Source organism: Petaurus breviceps, unplaced genomic scaffold (genome assembly GCF_028583685.1).
Source record: "Petaurus breviceps papuanus isolate PSGF00001 unplaced genomic scaffold, PetGlider_PUasm1.0 154, whole genome shotgun sequence".
NCBI classification, from domain to species: domain Eukaryota; kingdom Metazoa; phylum Chordata; class Mammalia; order Diprotodontia; family Petauridae; genus Petaurus; species Petaurus breviceps.
In genome coordinates, this window is record NW_027185715.1 from 6,094,617 (window position 1) to 6,116,029 (window position 21,413).

A 21,413-nucleotide genomic window follows, 5' to 3' on the forward strand; every position below is an offset into this window, starting at 1 on the left:
ACCTCCTCCTTTAGCTTTCTCATACAGTCTCTAAGTGAGTACCAGGGTCTGTCTCCCCTAGGCCACATAGATTCAGTAGGATATTGCTTTTTGCATCCCTCTGCAGTTAAAGCTAACAGAATAGTTTGATTGTTACCTTCTTGCATATGGTGATCCCTAAAAGTTTGGTGTACAAAAGGATTCTGACTGATACTTATGAATTTTAAGCAGTCCTCACTGTCCAGTGTTATTCCTCTGGTGCCTTCATCAGTGATTCCTACTATCCAAGACACTAAAGACTCCCCCATTCTTTGGGTGAATCTACTCAATATATCAGTGATCTCCTGTTGAATGAAATCCTCAATTATCTCCCTGGACTCTGTTTTGCCTCGGTGGTTCTCCTGTCTTCTTCTTTGTATGGGGAGAGCTTCTACATTAGAAGACTCCTCATCTAACCTTGCTCCATTCTCTTCACACACATTCTCCTAGAAGCTGTCAGGGCAACTCTGCCCAGCCTGTACAAAAGCTGAATGCACATTCCTTCTGCTGGTTTTTTGCTTCCTTTTAGCTACATGAACAGTAGCTTGCTCCTGGACCACATGAGTCCCTCCAGTTTTCTCTTCTGAATGCTGTGACACAGAAGAATCCTCAGGCAAACCAGCTGACTCCCTAGCCATTCTAGCTCTTTCCTCCAGCAGCTTATCCCTACTTTTACACATAAGGAGATAACATGTTAGCAGGACCCAGCCTCTCCTGCATACTCCTGCCAGTTCTTTGCCTGGTTCTATGGGTATTCCTTGCAAACATCTTTCCAAATCTCCAGGTTCTCCCACTTTTAGCCTTAGTTCCCAGTTTTCACAGGGCCCTGTGCTTTTGGCCCATTCTCTGGCTAGAGAAGAATAAGGCAAATCCTCCCATCCTGGAATAGCCATTTCTCCCTCTAAAGCCCTACTGCTTGTAAATAGAGGCCTGACATTTTGTGATCCCATCCTCGTCGCCAAATATATCAGCAATGCAATATTCACAATGCCTACAGAAATTACAGATATTCTGATGTAGTTATCTTCAAAAATATATCAGGCTTGCTATATGGGGGATGAAGAGAGAACATTTATTAAAATACCAAAAGACTGAGTCCCAAAACCAGAAAGTCAAAGCCATCAGAGTAGTTATGAAATTGGCACAGGTAGATAAAGTAGAAATCACCCACATTCTCAAGCCTTTAAAACAGAACAGGCTACCTCAGACAAAGGTCCTCCTCTCCCTGCTCACAGCAACCACACAGCATCCAGGAAGCGTGCTCCCAGCAGCTCCGGCCCCTGGCAGTCCACAGCAGGAGTCCTTAGCAGAATTTCTGGCTGAGTCAAATAGGGATTTGCACTTCTGCTGCCACTGCCTTTGCTGCTGCTGCCATCTCTGCCACTGCTAGCCACCACAGGCACTCTAGCTTGGCTTCTGCTTCCTCTTGCCCCACCCCTTCCTGCTACATCAGCAAGGCCAATGGGACATGGAAGATCTTTAAATCCCATAACCCTTACACCATGTAACCTTGGGCAAGTTACTTAACCCCAGTTGACCTCCAAAAAAAAGAAAGAAAAAAAAGTTAGTGAAGGAATTCTTGGGTGAGTTCAGAAGAGTTCCTGTTTCTACTCCACAGTCTTGGCTCCACCCACACTCTTTTTGTTTTGCTTTTAGGAAAAAGCCTCAAGGATGACCTAAGGCATTTGCCATTATATGAAATTGAAAGTATTTGAGATTGAGGGTACAAGTCACCATATATATAAATGTTATACAACATAGTCTCCATCTATCAGATGATTTTTTTTTTGCTTTTTGGTGGGCATTTGGGGTTAAGTAACTTGCCAAAGGTCACATTGCAAGTTTGTATGTGTGTGTTTGTGTTAAGTATCTGAGGCCGGTCCTGAACTCAGGTCCTCAACTCCAGGGCTGGTGCTCTGCTCACTGCGCCACTTAGCTGCCCCTATCAGATAATTTTCATTGTGACTTTTATAAATAAGACAAGCCATGTATGGCCATTAGAAAAAAGAAAGAAGAGCATGGATAGCACCTTGACTTCTATGCTACTCCAAAAAGTAGGAAGTGATGGTTTTTGATATTGTGGCTGGAGGTGATGTTTATAATAGCAACAGCAACAACAACAAATAATTTGTTTTTAAGTTTATGAATACTTAAAATAGATCATTTCATTGGATATTAACAATAGCCCTGTTGTTTTTTTAAATGCTATTAATTATTATTATTAATTATTATTATTAATGATATCTCCATTTTACTGATGAGGAAAATGAGTCAGAGCAGTTAAGTGACTTTCTCAGGGTCATATAGCTAGTAAATGTCTATGGAAGGATGAATATCCATATAACATTTGTAAATTCATAACATTTACATGATGTTTTAAGGTTTACAAAGCACAATATGCATGTTGTCTCATTCTATCCCCACAGTAACAATAAGAAATAATTGCTATTATAATCTCCTTTTTATAAATGAGGATATTTAAACTGATAGGTTAAGAGGCTTTCTTAGGATAATAGAGGTTATAAGTATCTTTGGCAAGATATGACTTCAGGTTTGACTCACTCCAACTATATTAGTCTATTATTAGTAGCATTTTTTAAAATTTTAATTGTATATCTAAGATGAGAGTTGGCATATCTGAAGTGGAGTTAATATGGTGGAGTAGAGTCAGGGACTCACCTGTGATCTCTCCCAAACCTCTGCAAATACCTTTAAATAGTGACTAAATAAATTCTAGAGCAGGAGAATCCATTAAAAGACAGAGTGAAACAATTTTTCAGACCAAGACAACTTGCAAGGTCAACAGCAAAAGTCTGTTGCATCAGGGTGAGAGTAGAGCACAATGCAGTGCAGGCTGTGCAACCAAAGCCCAGATCCCAGAAAATCGGACGCAGTTCTTGAGAGTCACTGAATCGGCAGTTAAAGCAGCTGCTTCTGGAGTTCTCAGGCCACAGACACTAAGAAGGTCTAACAGCTTGTGAGAGATCAATTACAGGAGTCTCTTTGCTAGCACTGAGTCAGAACTCTGCTGCTTTGCCCACACTTTGATCAAGGTTGCAGTCCTAGTTGGCAGTCCCAGGGTGAGCAAGAGTAATAGCACATCAGAGCTTGCAACCACAGTGAAGCAAGGACCTTCCTCACAGTTCCGAGCAGAAAAGAGTGCCTGTGGTAACTCACAGACCAGAGCACAGGCCAGAAGAGGAGTAAACACCTTTCTTTAGATCATATTGACTTGGAAGAACTGAAAACTTGCATGTCCTTAGAAGTATCTCTGAAAACAGCTGCACAAAACCACTGAAGCCTGGGACAGTGTTCCTCCACCCTGGAAGCATATAGCTGTGTATTGATTTAATTGTTCTGGAAAATTATTTTGGATTTACTGAAGAAGAGTCACGTCAAAGGCAGAAAAAATAAAAGAATAAATGAATGAATCAATGAATCAATAGATAAATCAATGAATAAATAAATAAATAAAATAAATCTTGGTCTTGGATAGAGGTCCTAGGGTGTGTGGCCAGATGCCAGAGATTGTGTGGGCTGCAGGGAGCCTCCCTAATTGCTCAGGCAACTGCAAAAACCCCAGCGATTTTGGACAAAGATCTCTCCATTCTGAAAGTAGAGTTCTACCATGGCAAAGAGTTCAAAAGGCAAGTAATTGACTGATAAAATGAGCAAGCAGAGGAAACACAATCCTATCATAGATTCCTTTTTTTGCAGAGCCAAAAAGGATGAAAGCATGCAACAGGAGGAAGACAAAAAAAAATCAGAACTCCTGCATCGAAAGTTCCCAAGAAAAATATTAATTGGTTACTGTCCATGGAGGAGCTCAAGGAGAATTTTGAAAATAGAGTAAGAAAAGTGGAGGAAAAATTGGGAAAAGAAATGAGAATGATGCACGAACATCAAGAAAAGCAAGTCAACAGCTTACTAAAGAAAATACCACCTTAAAAAACAGACTAACTCAAATGGCAAAAGAGGCCCAAAAAGCCAATAAGGAGAAGAAAGCCTTAAAAAGCAAAATCTTCCAGATGGAAGAGGAATTTCAAAAACTCACTGAAGAGAATCATTCCTTCAAAATTAGGTTGGAGCAAATGGAGGTCAATGACTTATGAAAAATCAAGATACTCTAAAACAGATGCAAACAAATGAAAGAATAGAAGGCCATGTGAAATATCTCATCGGAAAAAACACTGACCTGGAAAATAGATCCAGGAGAGATAATTTAAAAATTATTGGACTACCTGAGAGCCATGATCAAAAAAAGAGCCTAGACACCATCTTCCAAAAAACTACCAAGCAAAATTTCCCTGATATTCTAGAACCAGAGGGCAAAATAAAAATCAAAATAATTCACTGATCACCTCTAAAAAAAGATCCCATAAAGAAAACTCCTAGGAATACTACAGCCAATTTCCAGATTTTTTCAGGTAAAGAAGGAAATGCTGCAAGGAGTCAGAAAGAAACAATTTTAGTATTGTGGAAACACAATCAGGATAACACAAAACCTAGCAGCTACTGCATTAAGGGATTGAAGGGTTTCAAATATGTTATTCTGGAAGTCAAAGGAGCTAGGATTAAAACCAAGAATCACCTCCCCAGCAAAACTGAGTATAATGCTTCAGGGGAAACTATGGTCATTCAATGAAATAGAGCCCTTTCAAGCATTCTTGATGAAAAAAAAAACAGAGTTGAACAGAAAATTTGACTTTCAAATATTAGAAGCAAGAGACTCATGAGAAGGTAAATAGGGAAAAGAAATCATAAGGAACTTATTAAAGTTCAACTATTTACATTCTAACATAGAAAAATGATAATTGTAACTCATAAGACTTTTCTCAGTATAAGGACAGTTGAAGGGAATATATATATATATACATATATATATATATATATACACATATATATGTGAGTATGGGCATGTATCTACATGTATACATAGACAGAGGGCACAGGACGAGTTGAATATGAAGGAATGATAACTACAAAACAAAATTAAGAAGTGAGAGGCATATGTTGGGAGAAGGAGAAAGGGAGAGATAGATTAGGGTAAATTATCTCATATAAAAGAGGAAAAAGAAAACTGTTACAATGGAGGGGAAGAACAGGAAGGTAAAAGGGAATGGGACAACTTTAATTTTATTGAATTTGGCTTAAGGGAATAACATACACACTCAATTCAGTATCATACCCTACAGGAAAATGGGGGGGGCTTTAGGGGGGTATGAAAGAAGGGAGGGATGACTGAGGGAGAGGGTAGTAAGAAGCAAGCATTTTTGAAAAGGGACAAGGTCAAAGAAGAAAATAGAATAAGTGAGGGGAGGGATAGGATGGAGAGAAATATAGTTAGTCTTTCACAATATACCTGGTATGGAAATGTTTTGTGTAACTACACATGTGCAACCTATATTGAATTGTTTTTCTTCCCAGTGGGGGTGGTGAGGAGGGAAGAAGGGAGAAAATCTGGAACTCAAAGTTTTAAGAAGAAATGTATATAAAACAAAATTGTTGTTGTTGTTGTTGTTGTTTTATATGCAACTAGAAAATAAGATACACAGGAACCAGGGTATAGAAATCCTTCTTGCCTTACTAGAAAGTTAGGTGGATAATGGGGGAGGATATAAGAGAGAACAGATTGGGGGAAGGGGTATTCAATAGACTTGCTATTTTGGGGTGGGAGTAGGTGAAAGTCAGGGAGAAAATTTGTAACTCAAAATCTTGTGGAAATGAATATTGAAAACTAAAAATAAATAAATAAATTGAAAAAAAAGGAAAACCTACATTCGAAGGAAAAAAAAATTAAAGGTTTTGTTGGGATAGTGTGTATCGAAAAGATGATTGTGGCATAGCAACTCAAAGATAACAAAACTCATTGAAATTGAAAATTTCAAAGAAAAATATATTCTTAAGATCTCTTATATTATAGACAGGGTAAAAGAAGCTCAGAAAGGTGAAACAACTTATTTATCATTTATACAGGTGGGAGGGAATAGCATGTAATGCTGTAACTATAATAGCATGTAATCATGGTAAAAAGGGTACTGGTCTGAGAATCAGGAAACCTAGTTCAAGCTCCAAAAACCTTTGACAAGTGTCAGTTTACTCACTGGTAAAATGAAAGGTTTGATAATCTCCAAAAAATGTTTTAAATACTTTACTGTTTTTTAGACAGCATAATGTTCTAACGACTCTCTTCATCCCATGGAATCTTTCTACAAAACAAACACAATTAAGCAAAAACAAATCACTGCATTGGCCCAGATGGACTTTGTATAACTGTAGCACCAATGCAATATTTACAGTGCCCAAGATCACGATAAAGACCATGACCATAAGTATCGCATGATGTTCAATTGTGAAATATAGCAGATTCTCCAGTTAGAGGATAGAACCGAGGGATTTATTTAGACAACAGAAAAACAAATTCCAATACCAGTAAGCCAATTCCATCATAGTACCAAAGATATTCAGAAGCCATTATAATGCTGAGAGCCACAGCATCCTTCAGAGTTCAACCTTCAACCTTCAACCTCCACAAACCAACAGGAGAGGCATATTTACTCACAAACCTCTCTATCTCCTTAATTAGCATCCTCTCTCTTCCCCAATGTCTGGCTAGCTCTGCCCCAGCTTCCCTTCAGCTCTGCTTCCCTTCAGCAAACCCCTCCCATCAAAGGCTCCATGTGACCACATTCAGCCTATCGGGGACAGACTTTACTTTCAAAGCAGGGAAGGTCTTCAAACTCCTTCCAGGTCTATTAGGGGGCAGGAAAGATCTCCAAATTTCCATTGCCATTACATTTGTTCCCCAAGATCTTTCATGTCCCTCACACAGCAAATACACCTTAACAGTACATAAGAGTTTAGGGATAACTGGTGTCAACAGAACTTTGCAACAATATAACAGAGATAATAGAGAAAATTTTGTACATAAAACAATAGCATAGGGTAGGGGCTTGGGAACAAGCACCCCATCCTTCCCTCATCGAACAAATGGGAAGCAAATCTTGGGGTAAAGGGCAAAGGTCTCTTTCCAAAGCTATTTCAAGCTAAAATTGGACCTAGAGCTGTCCCTGCCCCAAGAGGTCCCATTCAAGAGTCCAGTTATTTAGTTGTCATCCAGAGCTAGGTCAATGCCAGGTCCAGAAGGTCCCATTTGAAAGGTCAGTCATTTAGTTGCCATCTGGAACTTGGTTGATGTCATGTCCAGAGGGGGAACATCACAGTCATGGACAGGGGATGACATCCAGCTTAAGCAATCAGGCATCAGCAGGTGGAGGGTACCAATCCTACAGAAAACAAATCTCACAAATGAGTTTAACAGACAAAAAATAAAAACGAGACAAATATAGAGCCAGCCGTGGTTCTGGAGTCCATGAACTCACTATCACAACCTCAGTCACAGGAAAATATATGACACTATCCTCCTCACTCTATTCCAATGACTTACACTGCCACAAGTTCAGCACATTGACAACTTCCACCAATCCCAACACTTTTTTTTAATTTGAGTCTCCCGAAGGTGGACAAACTTGGATATAATGGTTTAGAAGCATCTGTAGGGGCAATTCTCACTTCTGTATTCCCTCCAAGCCCCTTATTCTATATAGTTCATTAGCTGGAATACTATCAGTTTTTTTTTTTTTACTAAAATCAACCCCTTCTCTCAGTAGAGCAGGAAACAATTCTTTTCTTGGAAGTCTAGTCAAACTTTGAATCTGCTGGGTAACTACTTTCCTCTCACAAGGAAATTTATCTTTTTTTCCCCATTCTCCTAAGTCACTTAGCTGTGATAACTTATCCAGCACCTCTGACAGAGGGTATCCTATTTCACCAATAATAGGAAGAAGTCAAGGCTTAGAAGCAGGAGGAGCTCTCTTCACCATGGTGTTTCTATGAGAAACTGCTAAAGGGATATCATGATACATATCTACATTTCTAAGCCTGATAACAATTTTCATTACTTCTCTGTGGAATACAGAGACTCTTACGCATTAACTGCTCAGAGACCTCTCAAAGTGAAGGTAGAAAGTTTTATTAGAATCTCATGAGAAGCAGGCAGTCCAGTTGCTGGAACAATGCTCAGGAGAGGAGGCTTCCATACAGAAGCTAAAGTTGGGTTAAATAAGATAGGGTTACCTGCCCCTCCAAAATATTAACCTAATTATTACTAATGAGGCACTAATTTTGTTTGATAATATACATAATACATTAGGTCCATTATGCAAGCACAGTAACAGCCTCAGAATACTGAACCCCCTTTCAGTCCAACCTAGATGTGTCCTTATCTGGGCCTGAGTGTCCTAAGGCTGCTGTGTGCTTTCTGATTGGTCAAATCCACCTGCTGCGGCCAGCTCCTTTTATTCTAAATTATTTCATTTTTAGTATTATCTAGGAGTTCTCTGGGAACTGGGAACCCAACTTCTTGCCAAGGCTACTGTCTCAACTCTTCCCAAGGTTACTGCCTGGTACTTTTTATCAATAGTCTTGTTTCAGCAACTCTTGCAGTTCTATAGAGACTTAACCCTTTGCTACCTCTCACACCACCATTCCTTTCCCCAAACTAAAAATGCCTGTAATTTGGTCTCAATATTTAATCCAATCAATTGCATTAATACTTAGTAACTCTTGCAGTACCTTGAAATACACAATGACTATATATATATATATATATGTACACGCACACATATATATGGGGAAAATACTGAACTTAATTACAAAATATAAGAAAGTAATAAGAATGTATATATGATGTTCAGAATGGGGAAATTTCATTGCAAGTCATTCCACACAATCCCCACTCCTTTTTTTATACCTTTGAAGTTTCCCCACTTTTCTTAATTCTAATTCATGTCATTGCATTGACAACATACAAGGGGGCAGTCCCCTTTAGTGTAGATACAGAAATTAAAAAAAAAACAATAACAAATAATTGTCCCTTCCAAGGTCCAAAAGTCTCTTTTCACACTATTGTCTGGCTGGGGTATACTATCTGATGGAAGTCCTTGCTTAGGGTCATCCATCTTCAGTTCTGCATTCCAGCCTCTCTTTCTTCCATCTTCTTTCATTCATTTACCTACAAAAGGAACCTTGGAACCAATTTAAATGATCATTCCAGAACCGTTATCATTCTTACAAAATTAAAATTGGAGTCTTAGTCAATTGCCATGATCACACATTTAAACCAGTTTCTCATATTTTTTAATTAATCCATTATTATTAATCCACCAGGAGGATGGGATTTCACAAAGGGATTCACATTAAGTCCACAATTTATAGAATTAAAATTTTTATTAAGTACAAAATCTGTCCTCTTTTTAACATTGACTAATTATGAGAAAGATGAAACAAGTGTGATACTAACTAAACAACAGAATAATATTCTCACAAACCCTCTATCTATTTGTCCCTATAATATTACAAAGAACTAAAGGACCTTAATTTATACAGGAATACCTATAATAAATCCTAAACCTAATACCTTTATCTTATAGTAACTTGAGATGTCCCAAAATCAAATATTTAATAGATTTGTTGTTGTGTTTTTTCAAAACTTTTGATTATTGAAACTTGCCACCAAGAATAGAGACAAAACTCTAACGAGGGAACCATTTTCTCCAACTTCAGAATGTCAGTTCCAGGCAAAATGTATACCAGGCTTCAATCTGCATTCAGCCAAGCTCAGAGTCTGTCAGGTGTCAGTGGGAGGGTCTAGTCAGGACAATCCTACCTCAGCTCATGTGGAGTAGTTGTTCTCCCGAACTTCCCTACTCATACTTCACAGGCTTTCCATACCTGTACCTCATAGGGTCTGGAATCATGGATCAATGACTCAAATAGCTTGGATAGCCTTTCTTAATATCCATACCTGGAGTTAGACTCAGAGGAATAGTCAGTTAACAGTCCCATGAAATCTTAAATAACAACCTCCAACAATCAGTTTAAGATATGATTATAATCTCACATTGGTTAAGGAAGATCTTTAAAGTGAGCCTCAAATAACCTTTATTCATTTCTATATTTATTCTTGTTCATAAAAATCAAATCTCCCATCAGGATTATAAATTATTGCTCTAATAGATTTGCATCTACTTCCCAAGCTTCCCATCTTCCTGGGACTATGCTTAGTCTGAACTCACACTAAAATTTCTTTTCTCTCAACTAAAAGTATCTCTGCTTTAATCCCAACAATTAATTCAGTCAATTGCATTAATACCCAATTGCACTTTGAAATTCACTGGGACCCAATTGCACACATATACACAGATATAACTTTTCTACAGTAACTTTATAATCCCAATCTCAGTCCATGGGATAATGATTCAATATTGCATTTGTATCCTTATTTCCTTTTCTTCTCAAATATGATTGAGTTATTAATTATAAAATCAAGTTACAAATCTTTCTTCCTTCCTAAACACTTCCTCACACTCTTCTCAACATACTTAAATCATCTGATATAAAGGTATCCAGACCACTATTTAGAGACAGGAGGGGCTTGGAAATCCCCATTTGTCCCCAAACCTTCTTATCTGTCTTCCATATTTCTAATCAAACCTTTATTTATCCTTCCAAATCTCTCAAATTCATTATCTAGATTATTCAGCTTTCCTTTCACGACTTTTGGAACGTGTCCTGATAAAACCAATTGTTAGAGATCCTGTTTAATCTTTTGTACATAGACTTGCTACTTCTCATCAAGTCAAATTTATTGTTTAGGAACTTCATAACTAAAACAAGCTCCCTTCCCAGGCTGAATAACCTTGCCTAATACAGATAATTTCTAGGGACTTTGGCAGTTTTACATCATCATACAGTAGCAAGAGGACTGTTCTGAATGAGGAGAATTAGTCAAAGTAAAGTTTTCATCCAGCCTTTGCCTTTCCACATACAGTAATCAAGTAACAATTTTAGTTTTTAGCATTAAAACAAATTCCCACAGTTTTATCAAATCATTCTGATTATAAGCAATTAACTACAGATAATACCTAATGCACCAATTGTCAGATTTCTCTACCTGCTGTCCCTCTCTCCTTGCTTCCTTTCCCAGGACTAATAAGATTGCTTCACCATCCTGGATTATAAAATTTTCCTTGTCTATCTCATCTTTCCCATAAAACTTCTGAAACTACTTCACTATTCTGGAACCCATAAACACTGCTCTCCAAATCTGTTTCTCCTAGCCTTCCTGCCAAGAGACTCACACTGCTTTCTTAATACCCTTTTGTTTACTTCCTTGCATACAAGACACTTCACAGATTTGTTGATTAACCATTTCTCTGCCATCAAGCAATAACCAATGGCTTTGCTCAATTACAGTCTTCCAAAACTTAATTAGATTTTCCTTCTCAGCTTCTATGAACACAAGTATTGCTTATGTATTAGGGACTTGGGGATTCAACACATAACATCTTCATAGATTCTATGGACTGGGAAGCCTCCTTAACTTTCTTGTCTGCTAATCTGTTCCCCATCATCTCATACCAAAGATCTTATAAAACATTTCTTCATATGAATATTTCCCTTTTTCAAAAACAGTTTATCCTGATATCATTAACTACTATACAATTCCTGAATTTTCTGGTCACAAAATCTTTCCCAAATAATCAGCAAAATTTATACAAGGAGGTTTAACAGGTCTTTTCTTCATATAATTACCTTTCATGAGCATACTTTTGTAAATATTTGATTTATGCAATAATGCCAAATAGCTCAGTTAACAATATTAGAAGTTTAAACAATCTTAATTGAAACTTTCTTTTAATACAACTGTTTACCAGTAAAAAATATCATAAATAAGTGTCATGTATCTAAATTTAGACTTTGAAACCAAAATCAAGTAATTACCAATCTGGTGACCCTAAAATTCCAGTTTTTGAGTTTACACAGAACTAAAGATTTCTTGATGCCACATAACCAATCAGCTTATCACTAGAAATCAGTTACATTCTGGAATCTCACATAGATGGTGAATGTGGTGATCCATAAACCTTCAGATTAAAATAAATACATCCTTAGATGAAGCAAGCTCAAAAACCACATCCCTATATTTTTCTTTCCTCTTTTTATCCATGTTTCTCATTTGCCTAATAAGAATTCTACAAAATGCCTTTCCAATTCACTGTGCAGAGAATTATTCATTTCATAATTAGTAATGTGGAAACTATAACTTTAAATCACTGTATATTTTCAGAATAGCCAAAAAGTTACATGAACAATCAGCTATCATAGTAAATATTAGCAGTATTATTGCTACCTATTTGTATCCCAAATATAACAGCTTTAAATTATCAGATTTTATAACAAAATAATCCAATTCACATGAAATAAACATAAGATAGGGTTAACAGAATTCATAAAGTAACATACCGGGTTTTACACAACTTTTTTTTTTTTATTTCCGTCTTTCAGTTTCAACAAAATTCAGATTAAAAACTGCTTTATCTAACACCATTTCTGGCTCACAGTGGTCACTCAATTTTTACAGTATAAGGGGATTTTATAATTTAGAGATACCGTAATAACACAATGACATTAATTGCATGTCCAAATAATCACATAAAAATTATTGATAGAAAATTAGGCTTACCAACTGTAGAGACTTTTCTCCTCTCTCCACAGTTGCAGAGCCTGGTTGTGCACCCAGGGATTTGAAAGGACAGAGTGTCATCAGCATTCCTAGAGGTGTGGGATTCAGGGTACCCAGGGGCAAAGAGTTGTTGGAGGGTAACTCAAATTCCCTACTATTCTTTAGCAGTCTCTTTCCTTAATCTGATCTGGTGGGAGAGGCTTTGACACAATCTGCTCAAGTGTTTTTAGCTGTTCCAACTTCTGCTCCCTCAAATTTCACTTATGTGTCCACTCCTTAGAAACTTCTTTAAAAGTGAGAGCTTTGAATCTGCCAGTCAAGTGGGTGGGACCCTGGTGTCTCCTTCTGTACTGGAGAGCTCAAAGCTTCACTTCTGAGGTGTCTCTTTTACAGATCTATGTATTTTCCTAAATTGCCTCAGTGACAAATACTATTTATCTTTAGCATTGAATCACGGGTGATAATTGAAAAGTGACCAGAATGAATTCAGTTGCCTTCTAGGTGCATTTTGATACACAAAACTTTCCTTTTTTAGGTGAGGCAGGAAATAGTTAAATGTTCATCTGCCTGCCTCTTTGATCTGAGGGGAGAAGATTCCCTCCCTTTCTTATCGCCTTCTCCTCACTTCACTTGGCCAGGGTGGAATGAAGGCGAGGAGATTTTCAAACTTTAAAAACAATTCTTAAAAGTTCTGTTCACACTTTTCAATAGCAAATAACTTATACCTATCTTAATTGGCTAACCATGCTCCTTTCATTGCTCCATGCTTAAACTTTCTACCTTTTCCTACTGTCTACTAATCCTTCTATTGGACTTTGAATAAAACCCCTTTAAAACCACACATGTCTTATTTCTTTCTAATTCTGACCTGATACTTCTCCTACACTCTGACTTGCATTTACCATCATTTAACATAAACAAGACAATAATTGCCTCTCTTTCTCTCCCTCTCCATCCTGCATTCATCAGCAGGAGAAGGGAGGAGGAGGGAAAGAGATAACAGCATTCCAAGAAATGTCCTGCAGTCCAGTTGCAGTTAAAACCTTACAGGGTGTTAGATTATTCACTCACACTCATTCACATAGTAACACAAAAACAGAACAGATAGAGAAACTGACAGGAAAGTTCCAAAAAATCACAGAGGATTGTCAGAAATCTTCTGCACAAATCACAAATCATACAAATAGATGCTAATGGAGGCCAGGTAATACTTGCTTTAAGATAACCTAGGCTCAGGTCCCCATTTATAGGGGGAAACTGGCTCATCCTTTGTTCCTGCCCTTGAACACACAGAGGCTGTTAGTTACACATACAGACACTTTACATTCTGAAATTTATTATCTAAATGACTATTGGCCAGCACCTTCTGACACTGTTCCAAATTTTGGGGGGGTTTGGACTGTGCTTTCCCCATAATTTGAGAGGCTCTTCCTCTCCGAAAGGCTCTTCCTCTCTGACAGGGGTCACCCACCTGCCAGCAGTCACCTGATAGCTTTCTCAAAGAGTTCTTCACCCTGGAGCCTTCAGTCTGTTTCACCACACAATTTCACATGACAGGCTCTTCCTCTCAGGTCTCCCTCAACCCAGCCAATTGTCTCCAAGACTCTTGAGTGCTTACCTTCAGACTACACATGAGTAGTTCTCTGACTGTGAGCTCATTTACCATCCATGGAGCAGTGGATCCATCACTTTCACTTTTTCCTTCACTGAGTTTCTCCGCTTCGGACACTTTGCTCGGTGAGGAGTAGAAACACCACTATGCTTCGGAGAAAAAAGGAGCAAAGTTTCCCACGGGCACCTGCCTCCAAATAGGGGTTGTGGTCATTCCCCACTGAGTCACTTGATCCCAGAACACGAGTCCTCAAACTGTGTGGGATACAGAGACCCTAACCCAAATTGACTATTTGGAGACCTCTCAAAGTGAAGGTAGAAACTTTTGTTAGAATCTCATGAGAAGCAGGTGGTCCAGTTGCTGGAATAATGCCCAGGAGAGGAGGCCACCATACAGAATAAAGATGAGTCAAATAAGCAAAGGTTACCTGCCTCTCCCAAACATTAACCTAATTATTACTAATGAGGCCCTAATTTTGTTAGATAATATACATAATATATTAGGTCCATTACGCAAGCACAGTAACAGCCTCAGAATACTGAACCCTCTTTCAGTCCAACCTAGATGTGTCCTTATCTGGCCCTGAGTGTCCCAAGGATGCTGTCTGCTTTTTGATTGGTCAAATCCACCTGCTGCTGCCAGCTCCTTTTTTCTACATCATTTCATTTTTTAGTATTATCTAGGAGTTCTCTGGGAACCCAACTTCTTGCCAAGGCTACTGTGTCAACTCTTCCCAAGGTTACTTAGTGTTGGGTGCTTTTTATCAGTAGTCTTATTTCAGCAATTCTTGTAGTTCTATAGAGACGTAACCCTTTGCTAACTCTCACACTACCATTCCTTTCCCCAAACTAAAAAACACCTGTAATTTGGTCTCCATAGTTAATCCAATCAATTTTATTAATACTAAATAGCTCTTACGTTACCTTGAAATACACGACTTACATATATATGTATATATGTATACATATATACATATATATATGGAAACAATACTGAACTTAATTACAAAATATAAGAAGGTAATAAGAATGTATATATGATGTTCAGAATGGGGAAAATTCACTGCAAGTCATTCCATACACTTCTTTCAACTTTCTCATACAAGTCTCTGAGTGACAGGGTCTGTCTTCACTAGGCCACATACAATCAGTGGGATACATTCTATTGTATCCATCAGCAGCTGAAGGTAATAGAGTGGTTGTGTTGTTACCTCCTGCCAAAAGTCTCTAAAACCTTGCTGGACAAAAGGATTCTGGCAAATATTTATAAATTTCAAGCAGTCCACTTTATCTGCCACTATCCCAGCAGCTCCTTCAACAGTAATTATTACCATCCAAGACACTAAAGATTCTCCCATCCTTTAGTTTAATCTGCTCAAAATATCAGTAATCTGTTGAGTGAAATCCTAAACTATCTCCTTGAACACTGCTTGCCTTCCCTTACTTTCCTGCCTTCTTTTCAGTATGGGGCGGAGCTTCTGCCTCTGTAAAAGCTTCACCGTGAAACAATGTATCATTCTGTAATGTATTAATTGCTCCCAATGCACTCTCTTGGGATTTGTTGTCATAGCAACTAGGCTCAGACTCTAATAAAGCAATAGAAACTTTCCTCTTGTTACTTTTTTTTTTGCTTCTTTTTCTGAGCCAAATTTACAAAAGCCCTATGCTTCCAGAGACTCTCCAGTACTCTCTCCTTCCACCTGAGACCATCCAGGTTGCTCTTCTAAAGGTGGTCTCAAATTCTGGCACTTAGCCAACTCTTGTAATGTCTTGTCTCTGCTTTTACACACAATAAAGTATCCTGTTAGTAAAACCCAGCCTCTTCTACTCACTGCCTCCAGCTCTTTCCCAGATTTTATTGGTACTCTGCAAACATGTTTCTAAATCTCTAGGTTCTCCCTGCTGCAGCCTCTGTTCCCAGTTTTCACAAAGCCCTGTACTTTCAGACCACTCTTTTGCTAGGGAGACATAAGGCAAATTTGCCCATCTTGGGATAGTCATTTCTTCTTCCAAATCCCTTCTGTCCCCAACTAGAGGTCTGATATTTTGTGATCCCATCCTCAAGGCCAAATGTAGCACCAATGCTATATTTACAGTGCCCACGATCACAATAAAGACTGTGACTATAAGTATCACATTATATTCAATCCAAAATATACCAGATCCCCCAGGTAGAGGATAGAACTGAAGGATTTATTTAGATAACAGAAAACCGAATCCCCAAACCAGTAAGCCGACTACATCATAGTACCAAACATATTCAGAAACCATAATAATGATATAAACATAATAACCATAAGAGCCACAGCATCCTTCAGCCTTCCCACAAACCAATATGAGATGCCTATTTACTCACAAACCTCTTTATCTCCTTAATGAGGGTCCACTCTCTTTCCCCCAATGTCTGGCTAGCTCTGACCCAGCTTCCTGTGTGCTCTGCTGCATCCTTCAGCAAATTCCCTTCAAAACAGACTTCATGTGATTACATTCAGCTTATCAGCGAGCAGAGTTTACTTTCAAAGCAGGGGAAGTCTTCCTCCCTCCCAGGGGAGGGAACTCCCCCCTAGGTCTATTAAAAGACAGGGAAGATCTTCAAATTCTCATTCCCATTACAAGAACTTGTTCTGCATCTATAGTCTATTATTTCTTTAGCAATAAGTGAGACACATATTTTATCATCTATCTTTTAAAGTCGTGATTGATCACTGCATTACTCAGTGTTATGAAATTCTAAAATTCCTTGTAGCTTTAATGCTCTATTCTGCTTGGGGTGGAGCCAAGATCAGAAGACAGATTGCAGCATAAATTACTGTGAATTTCTGAGAGTATGTTCTTCACTATTTCAAGGTTCCAAGGAAATGAAATAAGAAAATCTCTGAACCTTAAATTTTTTAAGTGAATGGGAAAATTATTTCATAAAATGATGTTTATTTGGTATAGCAAATGTTCCTTTTATGTGTGTGTTATGTAGATGTCTGGTGTGTACATATGGTGTTTCCCTAAAGATTATGTAGAACTCATTTATTTTCTCTCATTGACTTTATCTGAGCATCTGATTCTTTTCACTGGCATTTGTCATACTTAACAAAATAAAAAAAAAATATCAAAGAAAAATGGAAGGAAAAAATGAATACAAATTTTACTCACTAAAAAAAGGAAAAGGAAAAAAAAAAGAAAAGGGAAACTAAGCTTTTTTACCCATAAAACCTGAAACAGTGAGAGGAAGTAAGAGCTGAGAAATGGCAATTGCAGCATTTAAAATTGAGCAGTTTGAAACCTAAGAAAATGTACAGTGCCATTTGGAACTACTCAATAACACCAAGAGGAGATTTCCTAGGTGATCTATATATTTTTTCTTAGTCTGTACTGCTTTCATCAAAACAAGAAAATGATAAATTTATTGCCTTTCACATTTTAATCAGGCCTACAACCAGATGGGGGCATTACTTACAATCTAATAGTAATGATAGGGTAGTTGCCCAATTTCTTCAGCAGTAAAGCCATCTTTCAAATCAGAATAAATGACTAAATCAGTCTTTGAGATGTTTATCCTCCCAGATTTTTTCTCTATAACATATACCTGTACTGTCATTCATTAAATGATTTATTATTTCTTAAAGAAATGGCATATACTATACCCTGAATGATAGCATACACAGAAATCTACAGAGAGATGCTGTACATCTTTCTATATATACATATATATGGATATATGTATTTTGATGTTTGAATTATTGGTTTCTAGCTCTATATTTTTAATACTAGTGTATTTTAACATGTTTTCCATATTTAATCTCTCACATGCTTCTTACCATTAACATCTTTTTGCAGTATCCATAGCCCCATCAAAGAAAACATTATTAACAATAAAGATCCAGCATCAAACTGAAACATGTAATTAACTATAAAAGCTCAAGAATCTATTAACTTCATTTCATGATGATTTCCAGAAATAATTCTGAAAGCTTTAGAACAATGCTGTGACATATTTTCCTCTTTTATGTACTTACGTTGACTTTTAACTTTTTAATGGACCATTAATAATAAGACACATTTTTCTCCCCTAGAAAGAAAGAAAATGTGCATTAATTTTGATTTCACATACAAATCCAAGTAGATTTGTATGTGAAATCACATACATATCCTCCTTATAATTTCCATCACTTAATATATTTTAATTTTTACCTCTTACATACTGTCTGTTTCCTCCTAGGTGTCAAAGAACCATGGTCAGTTATTGTTTGGGACTCCATGGCCTCTAAGTACTTTATGTGTATAAGACCCAGTGGTTATGACTACAGAAGAGAAAAATAGTGAAGAAAAAAATAAAATCTTGTCTATTATGTATTTGTTACCGACTTTGTGACATAATGTCATCCTCCCTTAGTTCTTTAATGTAATCTGTGCCTGAGACCTTAGAAAGATTCAAGCAAAGATCAATGAGCAAAGGTTTTTTTAGGAACATACTTAACGAAGGGGATATGTTCTTTTCTTCTCCATTAAACAATCTACAAATTACAGAATCTTGGAATTGGAAGAGACCTCAGTGACTATCTAGTTCACCTAACACCTAAAAATGCCTTCTTCAGAAATTCCCAACACGTGATATGCTGAATTTTTTAAAGATCTCTAATGAGGGAGAACTCGCCATCTCTCAAGGCAGCACTTTTGAATAGTTGCCATTTTATGAAGTTTTTTTTCCTTATATATGGTCTAAATTAATTCTTTGTCTCTGCCCTTGTCTCTATCTGTATTTCTATCTCTCTGTGTCTTTCTTAATGTCTGTTTCTATTTCTCTGTCTTTCTGTCTCTTTTTTCTGTTCTGTCTTTCTGTCTCTGTGGCTCTGTTTCTCGGCAGCTCTATTTCTCTATGTCTTTCTATTTCTGCCTTTCTGTCTTTGTCTCTGTGTCTGCTTCTGTCTCTCTGTCTCTGTCTCTGTGACTCTGTGTCTCTCTCTTTTTCTCTGCCTCTCTTTCTGTCTCTCTTATTTCTCTCTCTTTCTCTGTCTCTCTTTTTCTGTCTCCATCCTCTTCTCTGTTCTGCTCTCCTCTTCTCTGTCTTTATTGTCTCCATCTCCCATTCTTTCCTGGTCCTGTCTTCCAGAGCTAAACAGAGCAAGTCTAATGTTTCTTCCACAAAACAACCCTTCAAATATTTGAAAATCCTATCATGCCTCCTGTGAAGTCATATCTTCTCCAGATTAAGCACACCCGTTTTTTCCTTCTAATCTTTGTGTACTAAAAATTGAACCATTTCGCTATCCTGGTTACCTCCCTCTAGAAACTCTTGAACGTAACAAATTTACTTCTTGAGACAGGGTTCCAACAACTAAATACCATACTAGGCTCAAGTACAGTGGAACTGTTTTCTCTTATTTTTTGTTGCCTTATTAATATTCTTTTAAGATTTCATTAACTCCCTTGGCTACCAAATCACATGGTTATAAGAGCCCTAGAACTAAATCCAGAAGACATATAGAATTAGCTACTTACTATGTGATCTTGCTCAAGTTTACTGCACCTTTCCATTCCTCAATTTTCTCATCTGAACAATGAGAGAGTAGGACTAATTACTTTCTGAGGTCCTTTCTGGCTCTTATTTTGTGTTCCTAATGAATTGAGGATCAGTTAGTTTGTTAAAACAACAATAACAACCACCACCACTACAAGACCTTTTTTAGGGAATCTGCTGATTAGTCATCTTCTTGCGAATAAGAATTTTTGAACCCAATTGTAAGACATCATAGTTATTTTTTTAATTTTTAAATTTAATTATTGTTAGTTTTCAACATTAACTTCTACCAATTTTAAATTTTCTGCTCTCCTCCCTCCCTCCTTAAGACAGTATGCAATAAGATATGTCTCTACACATTGATTCCTATTAAGCACATTTTTACATTAGTCATGTTGCATAAAAGTATTATAACAAATGGGAGAGACCATGAGAAAGAATAAAACAAAAAAAAGAAATAATCTGCTTGACTCTACATTATGACTCTATAGTTCTTTCTCTGAATGTGAATGGCATTTACCATCATGAGTCCTTTGAAATTGTTTAGGTCCTCGCATTTCTGAGAAGGGCTAAAGCTATCAAAATCAGTCATGCACTATGGCTTTTTCTGTGAAAAAATGTTCTCCTGGTTCTGCTCACTTCACTCAGCAGCAGTTCATATAAGTCCAGGATTTTCTGAAGTCTAGTATTCCATTACATTCATATACCACAACTTGTTCAACCATTTCCCAATTGTTGGGCATCCCCTCAATTCCCAGTTCTTGGCCACCACAAAAAGAGCAGCTATCAAGATTTTTGTACACATGGGTCCTTTTCCCATTTTTATGATCTCTTTGGGATACAGCCCTAGAAGCAGTATTGCTGCATCAAAGGGTATGCACATTTTTATAGCCCTTTGGGCATAGTTCAAAATTGCTCTCCAGGAGGTTTGGATCAGCTCACAGCTCCACCAACAGTGAGTCAGTGTTCCAACTTTCCCACATCCTCCCCAACATCTTCATTTTCCTGTTTTGTCATGTTAGCCACTCTGATAGGTGTGTTTTGGGTGCCTCAGAGTTGTGTTGATTTGCATCTCTCTAATCAATAGCGATTTAGAGTATTTTTTCATCATAGTTATTTTTTTCAAAGTCAATCTCCTTCATTTAGCCTGAAGATCTGTATAAAGTATTTATAAATACTCATGAAGCCATTCAGTGTTTTTGCTATCCATTCCAGTTTTATATCTAGATTCTAGAAGTTTAGTAAACATTAAATCAAAACTACCTCCAGGCCCTCATTCTGAGTGATGATTTGACTATTTTTTTTTCCATTTCCATCAGCAACATCTCACACCTTAATCTTTTTCACTCATTTCTCTACATACCATTGTGTGGCTTTTGCATCTCAAGTCATAGATCTCTGCTCTCTTAATCCCATACCTTATTTTCACTCTCTGCACATCTTCTCACTAAAGTTATCAAGTAGTGAAGCATGTGTTGATTCACTTTGGAGCTCTTCACTGGTTTTGTACCTGTTCATTCTCTGTAACAGATGTGACTCCATATTTGCAATTATCTTCATGGTGGTCTTTTTGTTTATGTTCACAAAAAGACAGGAAGATCGAATTTCATGATATTTCTTATTGGTTTGTTTGGGGTTCTTATTTGCTTTTTTTTGTAGAGTAAATGGGGTTAAGTGACTTGCCCA

General features: G+C 37.4%; 1 long non-coding RNA gene across 1 annotated transcript; it reads right to left on the reverse strand.

The window, feature by feature from the left end:
• Nucleotides 1–6,393: 6,393 nt before the first annotated feature.
• On the reverse strand, nucleotides 6,394–16,788 carry LOC138155385 (uncharacterized). The gene is made up of 3 exons (XR_011166820.1): nucleotides 16,576–16,788; nucleotides 14,223–14,365; nucleotides 6,394–7,304 (listed from the first exon to the last, which is right to left on the reverse strand). It is a non-coding gene; the product is annotated as an uncharacterized lncRNA (long non-coding RNA).
• Nucleotides 16,789–21,413: the final 4,625 nt, after the last annotated feature.